Here is a 15,988-nt window from a genome sequence, read left to right on the forward strand (position 1 = left end):
ATCTCTGCATGTCGGGTGCACATGCTACCTTAATACATCACTTCTTCATTTGCCTCATTTGCATCTTGAATGACATTTTGAAATTTACATTTGTACCTGAACAACTATTATCCCAGTTGTAACATATACCTAATACTGTAACATTTCTGCCCTCCTCTATTTGCCTTATTGCATGTTTAGTATTGCTCATCTACACATTCCCCGGGTAATATATATATATATACTTGTAAATGTTCTGCCCTAATGAAAATACAGTTGAATCTAATCTTCATTTTGTCAGTGTATGGGTCCTACTACTTCTAGTACTGTAGAGGGTAAATGGGTTTGTTTGACCCCAACAGAACAACAGTATCTGTAGACTTTGATATTTGTTTTGTCTGGTGTCAATGGCCTTGAAGGTATGAAAACATTAACAGGAATCCATGTTTTTAGTCAAAAACAATCTGTCTACACAATGGCTCAAATCTAAGACCCATCTCTGATTTGTATTGGTTTGTGATCTTTAGCACATATGGGAAATATATAATCTTAAGGCCTTCGCGTTTTGTTGTAACATTTTCGCGTTTTCTTGTACGACACACACACATACACACACACTGGTCTCTCGCCATTGTTTACCATATTTTTTCCCTAGAGCTTATGGCCCTTTTCCACTGCATGGTCCTGGCTCAACTCTACTCGCCTAGCCTCGACATGGGGGACAGTTCTGTGTCCGTAGATGGCACTATAGCAAATGTGAATTGCACACGAGGCACAATACAACAGGGGAGGGCCAATCTTTGCTCACACCAACAATAATGCTAATTAGCTACGAATTCCACATTTCCAAGTATTGATGTGAAAACTGGATAATTTCAGTGACTTGGTCCTTTAAGTCTCGTTCAGGAAAACGAACAAGTCTTTTTCAAAGGGTGTAAGGTATGCTCTGAATTTGACAATACAACATGTTGATTATGACATTGTTGTACTACAATTTGAACTCCCGAATCAGACGAAGATCAAGATTTTTTTTGACATCCGACTGAAAATAATTGAATGCCGAGTCACATACATAGCTACAAGTGAGTTCTGTTCTATGTTTTTACAAATAACTAACGTTAAGTGTTGTTAGGTTACTGAGTAAGAATATCATGACTGTTATGTATTAACATTATTCTCTAAAACTTGCTTGCGTTAGTTTTAGAGAATAATGTTGTGGAAAATTTGGCCAGAAGCTAGCGTCAAATTAATCCACAACATCACCACAAACATATTTTCAAACCATGTTTCAATTGTTTGAGATACTAGCTACTGATGTTATAATGTCACAGTTTATTGAATAGATAGATGATCTGCTCTATAAGTTTTTAAATAGGTTACGCTAGCGAACATTAGATATGTAGACTAAGTTAGCTAGCTAGCCCTGACTGTTTCTGGCGTGGGTTGGGGGGGTACGGCTTTCTCCCACCCGCCCTTCCCTGAGGTTGTGTTGCTGCCCCGTCTGGGAGCCAAGGCTTTGGGTGGGGTTACTGTGACAGTGTGGTTACGGACAGCTCCGTCATCTCCCGCTTTTCCCGGTTTCCCATTGTTCATGAACTCACCCCGGACTCCTTTATTTGTCTTGTCTCAAATTGTCACTTACACCAGGTCCCAATTAAGTCATCAGTATGTGTTTAAATGTTTCTCCTCTGCTCCCCTCACTTGTCGGTTATTGTTCCCTGTCTCCGTTTGTTTGCAAGTCAGTGGTGAGTGTTTTGTTTGTTTGAACCTTTGCTTTTCCTTCAGTTTGTGTAAGTGCTCGGTGTTCATTTTCTATTAAATATACAACATCAACTGCCACTCTACCTGCGCCTGGTTCCTCCTCTCTACCACTACACTATAACCGTGACACATAGATAATTACATTGGATATTTTAATTATATATTGACCGCCGAACTGGAAAAGTCCCCGGTTTTCATTTCAGAAATCTTACAGTAACAGTGTCTGTTGTTAGACTAGCTAAACCTGCACTTGTTACAATTCCTTTACTGAGGTGTCTAGAATGTGTCTTTGTGTATTCACAGTGCTCCTTAGCTAGCCTGTGTGTCTTATGCTGCTGTTACACTTGCAACTGGTGTTTATACTTGCGTGTTGTTTTATACTTCCCATGGTTTTTATACTTGTATACTATTGTTTGGTACCTTCAGACATTCGGATAGATCCGAGCGCAGGACTTTTTATTAGGGAGAAAAAATAACTCATATAGGGGGGTAAATGAGACACAGGTGCAAACGATACTGGTAAATGAATAGGCTACATTCAAAAAACTAAAGAAAACAGGGCACATTCAAAACCAAACCAAACACAAAACCTCACATCTGTGGAGTGGTCGAAAAATGGTCGAAAATCTATGACTCTCACATATGTAAACCTCTGACTTCAACTGTACAGCTCATTCTCAATTTTAATCTTAATCAGGGTTTGGAACTGTTTCACCATAAATGCATCACAAATATCTGCGTGCTGGTGCCCCACCAAATGCAGCATGTCTGCTACTCAGACATGCTGAATCCGCCAGTGCAACTTACAGGATCTGTTGCTAACATCTTGTTGCCAGGTACCACAGCACATCTTTAGAGGTCTAGTGGAGTCCATGCCTCGACGGGTCAGGGCTGTTTTGGCGGCCAAAGCGGTACCTACACAATATTAGGCAGGTGGTCATAATGTCATGGCTGATCGGTGTATGTATGATAAATCCTATGGGTAAGTCTCATGAAACTAATTTTCAGAAACTTGTTACATAACCATGATACACAGGAAAAATTAAATATCACAACAAAGATGTCCTGTTTTTAAAAGGTTAATCTGAATTTTGGTACAATCAAGAAAATATCATTTAAATGGCTGTTGTATTACTTATGGTTAGAGCTTATGTAAGTTAACATACAGAACTACAACATGTTTATAAAGAACACAAATCTTAATACTTTTAATACTATTAACGGGTGGAACATATTGAGACCCTCTTTTGCTCAATTGTTACAATAACTCTTAATAAACACTTTTATTATATTGTATCCACTGAATACTTTTGCCTTTAGATCAAAGGTAGTCTGCGGTGCTGAGGAGGCCAACTACATATTTGTTGAATTCCATGCAAGCAGCATCGGAGCTCATTGTGGACAAAAAAAGACAAGACAAGACAAAAATATTTTATTGGCCACGGATTACCATTGATATGACAAATGGGTAATTATCAATATAATATCCTCTAATCTCTATGAAATATGACAATCCAATTCTGACACACCCCTCCAAGAACTGCCACCTTAACGTGGTGGAGGGGTTTGAGTACCCGAGTGACCTCAGGAGCTATGTTGTCTGGGGCTATATGCCCCTGGTAGGGTCTCCCAAGGCAAACAGGTCCTAGGCGACGGGTCAGACTAAGAGCGGTTCAAAACCCCCTTAATGATGTATAACATTTTGAGTACCGTGACGTCGCCGCCTTCCCGTGGGCTCACCACCCACAGGAGGGACCATAAGGGGCCAGTGCGAAGAGGATCGGGCGGCAGTCGAAGGCAGGGGCCTAGACAACCCGATCTCTGGACACGGAAACTGGCTCTAGGGACGTGGAATGTCACCTCGCTGGCGGGGAAGGAGCCTGAGTTAGTGCGTGAGGTTGAGAGGTTCCGATTAGAGGTAGTTGGGATCACCTCTACGCACGGCTTGGGCTCTGGAACCACACTCCTTGAGAGAGGATGGACTCTTCACCACTCTGGAGTTGCCCATGGTGAGAGGCGGCGGGCTGGTGTGGGTTTGCTTATAGCTCCCCAGCTCTGCCGCCATGTGTTGGAGTTTACCCCGGTGAACGAGAGGGTCGTTTCCCTGCGCCTACGGGTCGGGGATAGGTCTCTCACTGTTGTTTGTGCCTACGGGCCGAACGGCAGTGCAGAGTACCCGACCTTCTTGGAGTCTCTGGGAGGGGTGCTGGAAAGTGCTCCGACTGGGGACTCTATCGTTCTACTGGGGGACTTCAACACACACGTGGGCAACGACAGTGACACCTGGAGGGGCGTGATTGGGAGGAACGGCCCCCCTGATCTGAACCCGAGTGGTGTTCAGTTATTGGACTTCTGTGCTAGTCACAGTTTGTCCATAACGAACACCATGTTCAAGCATAAGGGTGTCCATCAGTGCACGTGGCACCAGGACACCCTAGGCCGCAGGTCGATGATCCACTTTTTTGTCGTCTCATCTGACCTGCGGCCGTATGTCTTGGACACTCGGGTGAAGAGAGGGGCGGAGCTGTCAACTGATCACCACCTGGTGGTGAGTTGGATCCGATGGCGGGGGAGGAAGCTGGACAGACTCCTGTCAGAGAGATCTTTAACTCCCACCTCCGGCAGAGCTTCGACTGGATCCCAAGGGAGGCTGGAGATATTGAGTCAGAGTGGACCATGTTCTCCACCGCCATTGTCGAAGCGGCCACTCTGAGCTGTGGCCGTAAGGTCTCCGGTGCCTGTCGAGGCGGCAATCCCCGAACCCGGTGGTGGACACCGGAAGTAAGGGATGCCGTCAAGCTGAAGAAGGAGTCCTATCAGGCCTGGTTGGCTTGTGGGACTCCTGAGGCAGCTGACGGGTACCGACAGGCCAAGCGGGCTGCAGCCCGGGTGGTTGTGGAGGCAAAAACTCGGGCCTGGGAGGAGTTCGGTGAGGCCATGGAGAATGACTATTGGCTGGCCTCGAAGAGATTCTGGCAAACCATCCGGCGCCTCAGGAGAGGGAAACAGTGCCCTACCAACGCTGTTTACAGTAGAGGTGGGCAGCTGTTGACCTCAACTGAGGATGTCGTCGGGCGGTGGAAGGAGTACTTCGAGGATCTCCTCAATCCCGCCGTCACGTCTTCCATTGAGGAAGCAGAGGATGAGGGCTCAGAGGTGGACTCGTCCATCACCCGGGCTGAAGTCACAGAGGTGGTCAAGAAACTCCTCGGTGGCAAGGCACTGGAGGTAGATGAGATCCGCCCTGAGTACCTCAAGTCTCTGGATGTTGTGGGGCTGTCTTGGTTGACACGCCTGTGCAACATCGCGTGGCGGTCGGGGACAGTGCCTCTGGGATGGCAGACTGGGGTGGTAGTCCCTCTTTTTAAGAAGGGGGACCGGAGGGTGTGTTCCAACTATAGGGGGATCACACTTCTCAGCCTCCCCGGGAAAGTCTATGCCAGGGTTCTGGAGAGGAGAATACGGCCGATAGTAGAACCTCGGATTCAGGAGGAACAGAGTGGTTTTCGTCCGGGCCGTGGAACACTGGACCAGCTCAATACCCTCTACGGGGTGTTGGAGGGTTCATGGGAGTTTGCCCAACCAATCCACATGTGTTTTGTGGATTTGGAGAAGGCATTCGACTGTGTCCCTTGCGGCATCTTGTGGAGGGTGCTTCGGGAATATGGGGTCCTGGGTCCTTTGCTAAGGGCTGTCAGGTCCCTGTACAACCGAAGCAGGAGCTTGGTCCGCATTGCCGGCAGTAAGTCAGACTTGTTCCCAGTGCATGTTGTACTCCGGCAGGGCTGCCCTTTGTCACCGGTTCTGTTCGTAATTTTTATGGACAGAATTTCTAGGCGCAGCCAGGGGCCGGAGGGTGTCAGGTTTGGGGACCACACAATTTCGTCTCTGCTCTTTGTAGATGATGTTGTCGTGTTGGCCCCTTCTAACCAGGACCTTCAGCATGCACTGGGACGGTTTGCAGCCGAGTGTGAAGCGGTGGGGATGAAAATCAGTACCTCCAAATTCGAGGCCATGGTCCTCAGTCGGAAAAGGGTGGCTTGCCCCACTTCAGGTTGGTGGAGAGTGCCTGCCTCAAGTGGAGGAGTTTAAGTATCTAGGGGTCTTGTTCACGAGTGAGGGAAGGATGGAACAGGAGATTGACAGACGGATCGGTGCAGCTTCTGCAGTAATGCAGTCGATGTATCGGCCTGTCGTGGTGAAGAAAGAGCTGAGCCGCAAGGCGAAGCTCTCGATTTACCGGTCAATCTACGTTCCTACTCTCACCTATGGTCATGAGCTTTGGGTCATGACCGAAAGGACAAGATCCCAGATACAGGCGGCCGAAATGAGCTTTCTCCGCAGGGTGGCCGGGCGATCCCTTGGAGATAGGGTGAGAAGCTCGGTCACCCGGGAGGAGCTCAGAGTAGAGCCGCCCACCGGGAGGAGTCAGAGTAGAGCCTCCCACCGGGAGGAGACCCTGGGGAAGACCTAGGACACGCTGGAGGGACTATGTCTCCCGGCTGGCCTGGGAATGCCTCGGTGTCCCCCCGGAAGAGCTAGAGGAAGTGTCTGGGGAGAGGGAAGTCTGGGCATCCCTGCTTAGACTGCTGCACCCGCGACCCGGCTTCGGGTAAGCGGAAGAAGATGGATGGATGGAATTCTGACACAAATTTATTTTTGAAATGTATGCTGAGGTTTTGACATTTTTTTTAATCGTTGGTAATTACTATTGATTACTATTGAAACATAGAAAAGTATAACTTTATCGGCATTCCGCTGATATCTTTCCCTCTTCAATCAGGTGTCACGATGTGTACTTTGTCAGGCCAGCAGTACATCTATTAAACAAGAGGAGGAGAACACCCCTATAGTGTATATTGTATGTGGCTTTACAATTAACATCCTGCATTTACAGAATTCAATAGATACATTTTGAGAATATTAAGTCATAATGTATTCAAACAATACATTTAGTGAACTTTAGTTACTATTTTACTACATAGCCTACCTTTCATGACAACATTAGAGTTACAGAGGAATGTCTATGTAATTGTAATTTAGGTTTAAAGTAAATATGTGGAAAGAGCACCTTCACAGGAGTCCCCCATACCTTATTCATCATGTGCAGTTTACATAGCAATTCAATCTACAGTGTTGTTACTATGAGTGGTAACCACAATCTACAGTGTTGTTACTATGAGTGGTAACGACAATCTACAGTGTTGTTACTATGAGTGGTAACAAAAATCTACAGTGTTGTTACTATGAGTGGTAACAACAATCTACAGTGTTGTTAATACCGTGCAAAGGGCCTTAACTTCAATGTTGGTTGAAAATGTGTTATTGTCAAGATTTCTATGTAGATAAATAATCTCATATTAACCAAACAATTGCCACATTCCCAATATTCTGCCTACAATTCTTTTTGCTGGACTACAAAATAACATAAGTAATTTTTTTCAGTTTTACACTCTGGCGAGTTAAGGTCTTTTGCCTTTGTATGGCAACATTTATATACTGTAGCAGCTAATATACAGTTATTGTTAAGTGTTGCCAATGTTTCCTTAAGGTCACAACCATTTGGACAACTTGGGATGGACCTTATTGGTAAGCTGTCTCAGATGGAAAGCAGACACCAGTATATCTGTTTTATTACTGACTACTTGACTAAATGGCCACAGGCATCCCCCCTCCGCACTATCTGCTAAGGAGGTCACAGGCTGGGTAATAAAAAACAATTTGAGGCACACAAGCGTAAACTTACAGACCAACGGATGGAGTTTGTCAATTAGGTAAATTGTTGGTGTGTAAATGCACGAATCAATGTTATTTGATATCTTCAACTTTTATATTTGTTAAAGTGTCCAAAGCTTTTAAATATATATATTTTTCCTTTCATAATGAAAGATGAACAGAAATGTGGGTAAGGCTCTGGGGATCCAAAGAAGTATCTGCTCTCACCGTACCATCTACAGACAAATGGCTTGATTGAAATGATGAACGAGACAATACAGAGGTACTAACTGAATATGTTCATTTTTATTAAGAATGCATTTTATCTGTAAAACTGATGTTACATATTTAACTGTCTGTACTGGGTTTGAGGTTGTCAACTGTCATGTTATAAAAACATTTAGATTTGAAGTATTTCTTGTGTCATATTGTTGATTTATTCTTATTTTCAGATCCATCTCCAAATTAGTGGGCCAAAAACCAAAAACATTAAGTCATACAATAAAATGCTAATTAATTATTAAAAAAATCATACAATGTGATTTTCTGGATTTTTGTTTTAGATTCCGTCACTCACAGTTAAAGAGTACATATGATAACAATTACATACTTCTAAATGCATTGTAAGTGGTAAATCAATCAATAAAATAAAAAATATTTATTAAGCCCAACAGCAGTCGTCACAAAGTGCTTTACAGAGACACCCGGCCTTAAACCCCAAGGAGCAAACAGTAGTGTTGGATTTCAGTGGCTAGGAAAAACTCCCTAAGAAGGCCGAATTTTAGGAAGGTTGTAAAACCTGCAAAATCGGATTAAGTGCCTTAAGACCAAAATGGAAAAGGTTATGATGAATAGCTGTGCTTAGATCTAAGACTTATATTTTGCTTAACTAAATCATGTCAAATAAAGAACAGGTTGTGTGGAATGTGGTGTTTAACATTTAATAAGTACTGTATTCTTGGTTGGCTTATTCTACACTGCGTGCACAAGTATTCTGATCCTATTATTATTTCTATTCACATTTTACAACTCTAAAACATATTAACTTGAATGCTCATTGGATTTAATCATTTTCAGGTGATATGTATTTGTGTAATAAGGGAAGGTGTGGCAACAGTGAATAACACCTTATATCAAGGTGTGCATAATTATTAGACAGCTTCATGTCCTCAGGTAAAATAGGCCAAAAAAGAGATTTAACTGACACAAAAGTCATAAATTGTAAAATGCCTTTCAGACAGATGCAACACTCTTGAAATAGATGGTGTGAGGTGTGACCACCGGATACTCAAATGTTTTGTTGTGAATAGTCAACTGGGGTCCAAAATATGCATTGAGAAGAAAAGACGCAAATTAACTGCAAAAGACTTGAGAAGAATTAAACGTGAAGCTACCAGGAAGCCTTTATCCTCCAGTGCCACCATATTCCAGAACTGCAACCTACCTGGAGTGTCCAGAAGTACAAGGTGTCAAGTGCTCAGAGACATGGCCAAGGACAAGAAGGCTGAAAGAAGACCACTGAATAAGATTCCCATGTTGAAGCGTATTGATTGGGCAAATAAATACCTGAAGACAGATTTTTCAAAGGTTTAATGGACAGATAAGTGACTCTTGATGGACCAGATGGATGGGCCCGTGGCTGGATCACTAATGGACACAGGGCACCACTTCGAGTCAGGCGCCAGCAAGGTGGAGGAGGGGTACTGATATGAGCTGCTATCATTAAAGATGAGGAAGTTGGACCTTTTCGGGTTGAAGATGGACTGAAACCCCACTCCCATACCTACTGCCAGGTTCTGGAAGATATTTTCTTCAAACAGTGGTACAGGAAGAAGTTTAACTTATGGCTTCACGATTAACCACTAAGGATTGAATATACATTAAAATACATATATAGTACACTACATACAATTATGTGTGTAATAAATGTGTGTGTCGTGTGTATGTATGTGTTTACAATATGTCTGTCTGTCTAAACATGAAAGGTTATGCAGCCATCCCAGAAGGGGGCTGTTACGCATGCAGGTACCCTGTATGTGCGTTTGTGTTTTTCCCCTCCTGCCATTTCCCCAGGTGTCCCTTATGTTCCTGATGTTTCCCACCTGGCAGTCATCAGTGCATCACCTGACTGCTGAGATGGACCAATCAGTGGACACCCATCCTAATTGCACCACCTGTTCATTTTTCCATTACCCAGTATGCATTGCTGTGGTGTTTTGTTTGGTGTTGTCTAGTCAATTGTTTGCTGTTTAATCCTTGTTCAACGGGAGTAAATAGTACAAATACAAAGTTGATGCCTAATCAACATTTTGATTGTGCAAATATGATTGGTGGAAAAGCCATAGGAGGTAATATCATGAAGTGATGAGAAATGAATGGAGATGAATGTATTGCTGAAATACCGCCTTCATTTTGTCACTAGACTCTAGTGACTAGAGTAAATACTATTTGTGGCTCACTAGTGGTCAACATAAGCTATGAAAATGATTTAGACGTTTGTCAGACCTTCCAGTCTCAATGGGGAGGTGGGACAATTTTCGGCAGACGTGACAATGAGCTTGTCAAAATTCAACCCCCCCCCCCCTTATGATTTGCTACATTTTTTCACTAGAGTAAAATACCTTTTGTTGCACACTCTACTGGTCAACATGAGCTACCAAAATGATTTAGAAGTTGCTTAGACCTTCCAGTCTCAATATGGGGAGGGGGGACAGTTTTAACCAAGCATGACAATGAGCTTGCCAAAATTCCAAACTTTATAAAGTAGCACTATTTATGTGAGGGGATTATAAATCAATATAATCTATTTGGCATTCTATTGACATAGATTAACAAATATATATTTTATGTAATGTGTCTTTTAAGCACCAAACACTACAGTGATATAAAACAATCTAAGTTCCAAAACATGTTTTGCTGGGTCTCAGTGGGGTTGGCAATAATTGGCTGCTTTTTGTCAGAAAAGCTATGGCTATAGATTTTAAACTAACAAACTGTCAAAAAGACGAGAGATGTCAATAATTGTGTATACTTCTGCAAAACTGTAATGTGCCTAGAAACGGCACATTACAGGCGTTTTCCGTGCGAACCAACAGCAATTTTTGTTGATAAAAAATTTGGAAAACGTAATCATTTTACTGTTGTCTTTTTTTGTTCAACCAAGATCAGAGAAATGTAGTCTAAATAGATAACAGAGAAAGGCAAACGCCTACACACAACCAAGCATACCGCAGCAACGGAGAATAGCGAGCGCATTCACACGAATGGGGGTCAGATCATAGATATGAATCAAAGATGGGACATAGGCCCAATCCCAATGTCCACACTCACGGACTTAGGGCTGTCTCACTGTCAAATCGTCAAGTGTGCAAGGGCTCTTTCGCAGACATTTTGAGCCCTTTATGCACCCATTTCTGCAGACCTTGCCTGAGGGAATTGCCGACATCATAGCATTGTCTACTCTATAGGTAGGGAGGCACCGATTTCTTTTCAGACTTGCCGATAACGAGTACTGATACCAAGTACTCAAAGCTGCACTAGGTAGGATTTTTTCAGTAAAATAACTAAAGTTTTGTCCCCTATAAACATGTAAAGCCTTATACACTATACATACACTATATAGGGGTGTTCTCTTGTTTTATAGATGTACTGCTGTCCTGACCAAGTACACATTGTGACACCTGATTGAAGAGGGAAAGACATCAGCTGATAAAGCTATACTTTTCTATGTTTCAATAGTACTCAATAGCAATTACCAACTATTAAAACAAATATCAAAACCTCAGCATACATTTAAAAAATAAATTATTGAATCCGAATTGGATTGTCATATTTCATAAGATAAGAGGATATTAGATTGATAATTACCCATTTGTCATATATCAATGTTAATCCGTGGCCAATAAAATTTATTGTCTTTTTTGTCCACAATGAGCTCCGATGCTGCTTACATGGAATTCAACAAATATGTAGTTGGCCTCCTCAGCACCGCAGACTACCTTTGATCTAAAGGCAAAAGTATTCAGTGGATACAATATAATAAAAGTGTTTATTAAGAGTTATTGTAACAATTGAGGAAAAGAGGGTCTCAATATGTTCCACCCGTTAATAGTATTAAAAGTTTGATGTAGGGATGCACTGATAACAGTTTTTTTCTGAGTACTGTGAGTTCTGATACTTGCTGATACCGAGTACTCAAAGCTGCATTAGGTAGGATTTGTTCAGTAAAAAAACAAAAGTTTTCTCCCCTATAAACATTAAATACGCTCTAACCGTTTCTCAATGTGCTCAACCTTATAATATTTTTTACCTTATGTAATGTGTTATATTATAAATTGTTTAATTAATATTTAACCAGATTTTTTTACTGAAGTGATCAGTGGCAGTTTGAAACAGGCCTCCTTCTGTTACTTTTAGTAAAGCGATCATTTGTTTGGGTGTTGAGAATACACAGAGGTTTCACATAAGCAGAGTTCAGATATGTTTGGTAACGTATTTTAAAGTGACAGCAGAGGCTTATTTCAATCTGTATAAACAGCAAGGTTGTATTTGTTGTGGAAAATTGTTCCCCTTTTTCCAGCAAACATTTTCAAACAACTCAGGAGTTTGTGAATTCAATAGTAGACTTTATTAAGGTCATAAAGCCGTGCTGATCTGAAAAGCAACCAACCCATGTTGGTCTGCAGAACAACCGACTTCCAAACTTTGGAAACACACTTTTATACAGTATGGTTATACAATGATATTAGCTCCTACCATTATGCTAATTTATGGATGAATCGTTGTCCAATCATCCACCAACCCTCTGGGATCCACACCCAAACCACTGTTGGTGACGTGATGGTGACGTGATTTCTCTCATTCTCCCAAGATTTTGCCAAGAGAGTCAAGGACAAGCCACAGGTCCTTTTGTCCTCAATATGAGATAACAACAACAACAACTTATTGCACTGACCATGAGAACAGTAGTTGAGCCAGAGCAAGAGTACAGTTCATCACTCTCACTTAACAATTAAATGTGGAAAAATCAAAGACAATCAGAATGTTTGGGAAAATAATATGAGCCCTGGTTAAATGTTTTATCAATTAACACTCAATTAATATACAAATGATCACATGAGATGTTCTTTCTACTCTTCATCAGGTTAAGGGGAAATAACTTTTTATGAAAATATCCCTACATATTCTATCCTACTCTGATTCCCAGATGATACCCATCAACATGCCTTTGACAGCTGTACCATGCCCCACCTTCTCAGCAAGGACAAATGGAGACCTAAAACACAGACAACCTCTTTAATTCAAGGCCTGTAATGCTTTGGTTGATGAAGTGGTGACATAATCCACTGGCCCCTTAAACAGGTGAGAATGAAACGCAAAGGATGTGTATGTTAGAGATAAGGTACTCTGTTCAGTCTGAAGGCTCTAACATATGGGTGTGTGTGTTCAATGACAGGCTGGCAGAGGAGCGCTGCAGGTCTAGACAAGCCAGCAGCATAGAACACTGGAAACATGGGAGAGGGCCTCAGACACACTCAGTGCTGGAGATCACCCTATGAATGGCAGACAAGATGATTTGAAAAAACATGTGAAGCCAGTATGTCAGTCATGCTAATCTAGCACTAGTACACCAGCCAGATCTGCCCTGTATTTACATCACATAAGTCATTTAACAGATACTCTTATCTTGAACGACTTCTAGGATCAGTTGAGGCAAGCAAACCTTTTGGTAACTGACCATACATGTTAAACCACTACGATGTCTAACAATATACTGACATCTATACAATGACTTCAGCAATGTCTTTATTATCTTTCCTTCCTAGTTCCAGATGACCCATGTTATGCTGTGGGAGTCCCATCCCATACCCTCCTGCTTCACTGCCAGGACACACCTTAAACACCTCCTGGGACATGCCGGTTCCCACGAATGAACCAGCTCAGTAGTCAAAACTCAAGCTCAGTCATATTATGACACCCTCTCTCTGTGTGCCTCCTTCTCTGTGTTTGAGCTTTTATTTGCAGATTGGGGACAGGTGGAGCTGATTGGGTCGTTGACAGGTCGCACCTGGGTTTTGGACCAACTACATGATCATTTTAATGAAGTGATTGTCACGGGTTGGATATTAATTGTGAATGTATTTTGATTATGTTTGTGACTTGATCTACTGTGATTTTGATTTGGATATTGTGTGTGGTTTAGTGTTGTGATTGGTGTTTTGGTTGTAGTGCTTTTGTGTTATTTTTCTATTCGTTAATTGGTTAACAACCCGTGAACTTCGACCTGTACAATGAGGCTATTGATTGGACTGTAGAATAAGAACAGGAAATAAAGACCGGACACCGAGAAGGAGAGGAGCAGAAGACTACCGGAGACAGCTTGAAGCGGTGGAAGAAATTACTACGCGAGACACAAGATCTACGAGCCAGAGGATCCACGCAGGATCCCGTATACCCATAAGGCTCGACGTGCGCATCCCGGGGAATGGGCTACTACTGCCTGTGACCCGGACAGAGTGTGAGTACGCTAACGTGGAGAGATTGTTGCGCTTTGTTGTTTGGGTATACGGAGAGCGGTTGTCCTGTATGTAGGATCCTGGTCGTGGATGACAGACGTGGTATACTCCTCTGGAGTGACCGTTTTGAGCCTAGCTAAAAGAACACCAGACTGGCACATTGTCTTCCTTTGTTTTCCGGTTTAGCCTTTCCTGCCAGTTAGACGAAGGCCGAACTCCGGTGGAAAGGAGCGGATTGCTCGGCTGGTCGCCGGTGTACGCTGCATCTCAGGGACTGGGACATTTGCATAGATATGGTTTTTCATATATATATTTTATTGCTCGATGTTTTAAGTATTGTAATGTAATTTATTGTTAATGTAAATACCTATTGAAGTTGTGGTGAAATAAAATATTGATTAAAGTATAGCTTCGCCTTTGGAATACTTTATATACTGCTCCTCCCTCCAAACGAACCTGAGCATAGTTTGTAGTCTGATGAGAAGTTATTGTAACTTTTGGTTGAGTTCCTAGAGCTCTTGTTAATTCTAGGTGGCGTTGTCGATAGGAAAAATAGATTAGCCCAACCTGGTCACATGATCACTGATTAGGATTGGATTTAGTTTGTGTCGATAATATTTATTAGTTGAGCATATGCAGATGTACCAGTTATTATTGGTTAGATCAGAGGTCTCAAACCGGTTCCATTGAGGGCCGAGTGTCTGCAGGTTCTCTCTCTCACCTTGTACTGATTAATTAGGTCACTAATTGGTTAGTTTCTACCCTCACCTGGTTGTTTAGGTCTGGACTGGGAACTAAAACCTGGAGACACTCGGCCCTCCGTGGAACCGTTTTTACACCCCAGAGTTAGACGCTAACTGCATTTCATTGTACTGTACTTGTTCTATGACAAAGTTGAATCTAATCTATTCAAGCAGCATATTTCAATTTCTGTATGGGAAACAGTTATATTGTCACTGGCTCAGATGCAGGTAATCTCCTGAGAAGTTCAAATGAAGTCCCAAAGCATTGAAAGTCTCACTGCTGGTTTAACTATTTCTGCTTGTTTAGAGGACAAAGTCAACCATTGAATTAAACCCACAGTGATATGTCACTCCATGATTTCTATATCAACAATTCCCCAGGTTTCACATGCCCATGCAATACTGCTGAAACTTAGTCATTGATTATTTTGAAGTAAAAAATGTAAGAAACTGGTAACTGAATTACCATAATTATTCAGACCTCAGTCCTTTATTAAAGACTGGATATAGTCTTACTTGGTGTCATTCAGAAGTTTAATGACATTATACACTATGTGATTATTTTATGTCTTAGTCCCAGTGCTCATCATACCTCTATCAAAATCATGTACAACATCAGTTATACCTCATGAAGCGACCATAGTCTACACACCCACAACAATGGTTTTGTCGCGTTACATACTAGGATAATGCAGGTACAATGCTGTGAAATATATTTGTCTAGACTTTATTTATCCATGTTTTTGTCAATTATTATTTTATTATATGCTCACTTACAGGGATGTAAACAAATTTGCACACAATTTTATAGAGATGCACTTTATATCTGTATAGGACATTTCTGGACACTGATATCAAGTCATAAACATGTTACCAACTCTTTACATTTTGTCCGTAAACATACAGACGGGCAAGAGACAAGGATCTAAATCACTTTGAAAGAGGGTTCATTAATTGGATGGCACAGACAGCTGATGTCACAAAGACTGCTCAACTGGTTAATGTTTCAATAAGAACAGTGACAAAAGTTATATCTGCATTTAGATCCATGGGACAGACATCACTAAATAGTGTTGGGAATGTTTCGAAAGCACACATTGAATGATTGTTATGCTCATGCATTCTTGTGATATGCAAGGAAAAAGAACAGTAACTCTTTCCCAGGTGACTGAGAATGCTGGACGTGATCAGACTTTTGAGAACAACACAGAAGGATATTATTGTAGAACAACACAGAAGGATATTATAGTAGAACAACACAGAGAGGGATATTAT

The 15,988-nt window shown here is 42.0% G+C and overlaps 1 long non-coding RNA gene across 1 annotated transcript; it reads left to right on the forward strand.

Moving 5' to 3' along the window:
* Nucleotides 1-764: 764 nt before the first annotated feature.
* On the forward strand, nt 765-14,378 carry LOC109615586. Its single transcript, XR_002196583.2, has 3 exons — nt 765-1,061; nt 12,662-12,816; nt 12,911-14,378. It is a non-coding gene; the product is annotated as an uncharacterized LOC109615586 (long non-coding RNA).
* The last annotated feature ends 1,610 nt before the right edge of the window (nt 14,379-15,988 follow it).

Source organism: Esox lucius, chromosome 21 (assembly GCF_011004845.1).
Source record: "Esox lucius isolate fEsoLuc1 chromosome 21, fEsoLuc1.pri, whole genome shotgun sequence".
In the NCBI taxonomy this organism is placed as follows: Eukaryota; Metazoa; Chordata; class Actinopteri; order Esociformes; family Esocidae; genus Esox; species Esox lucius.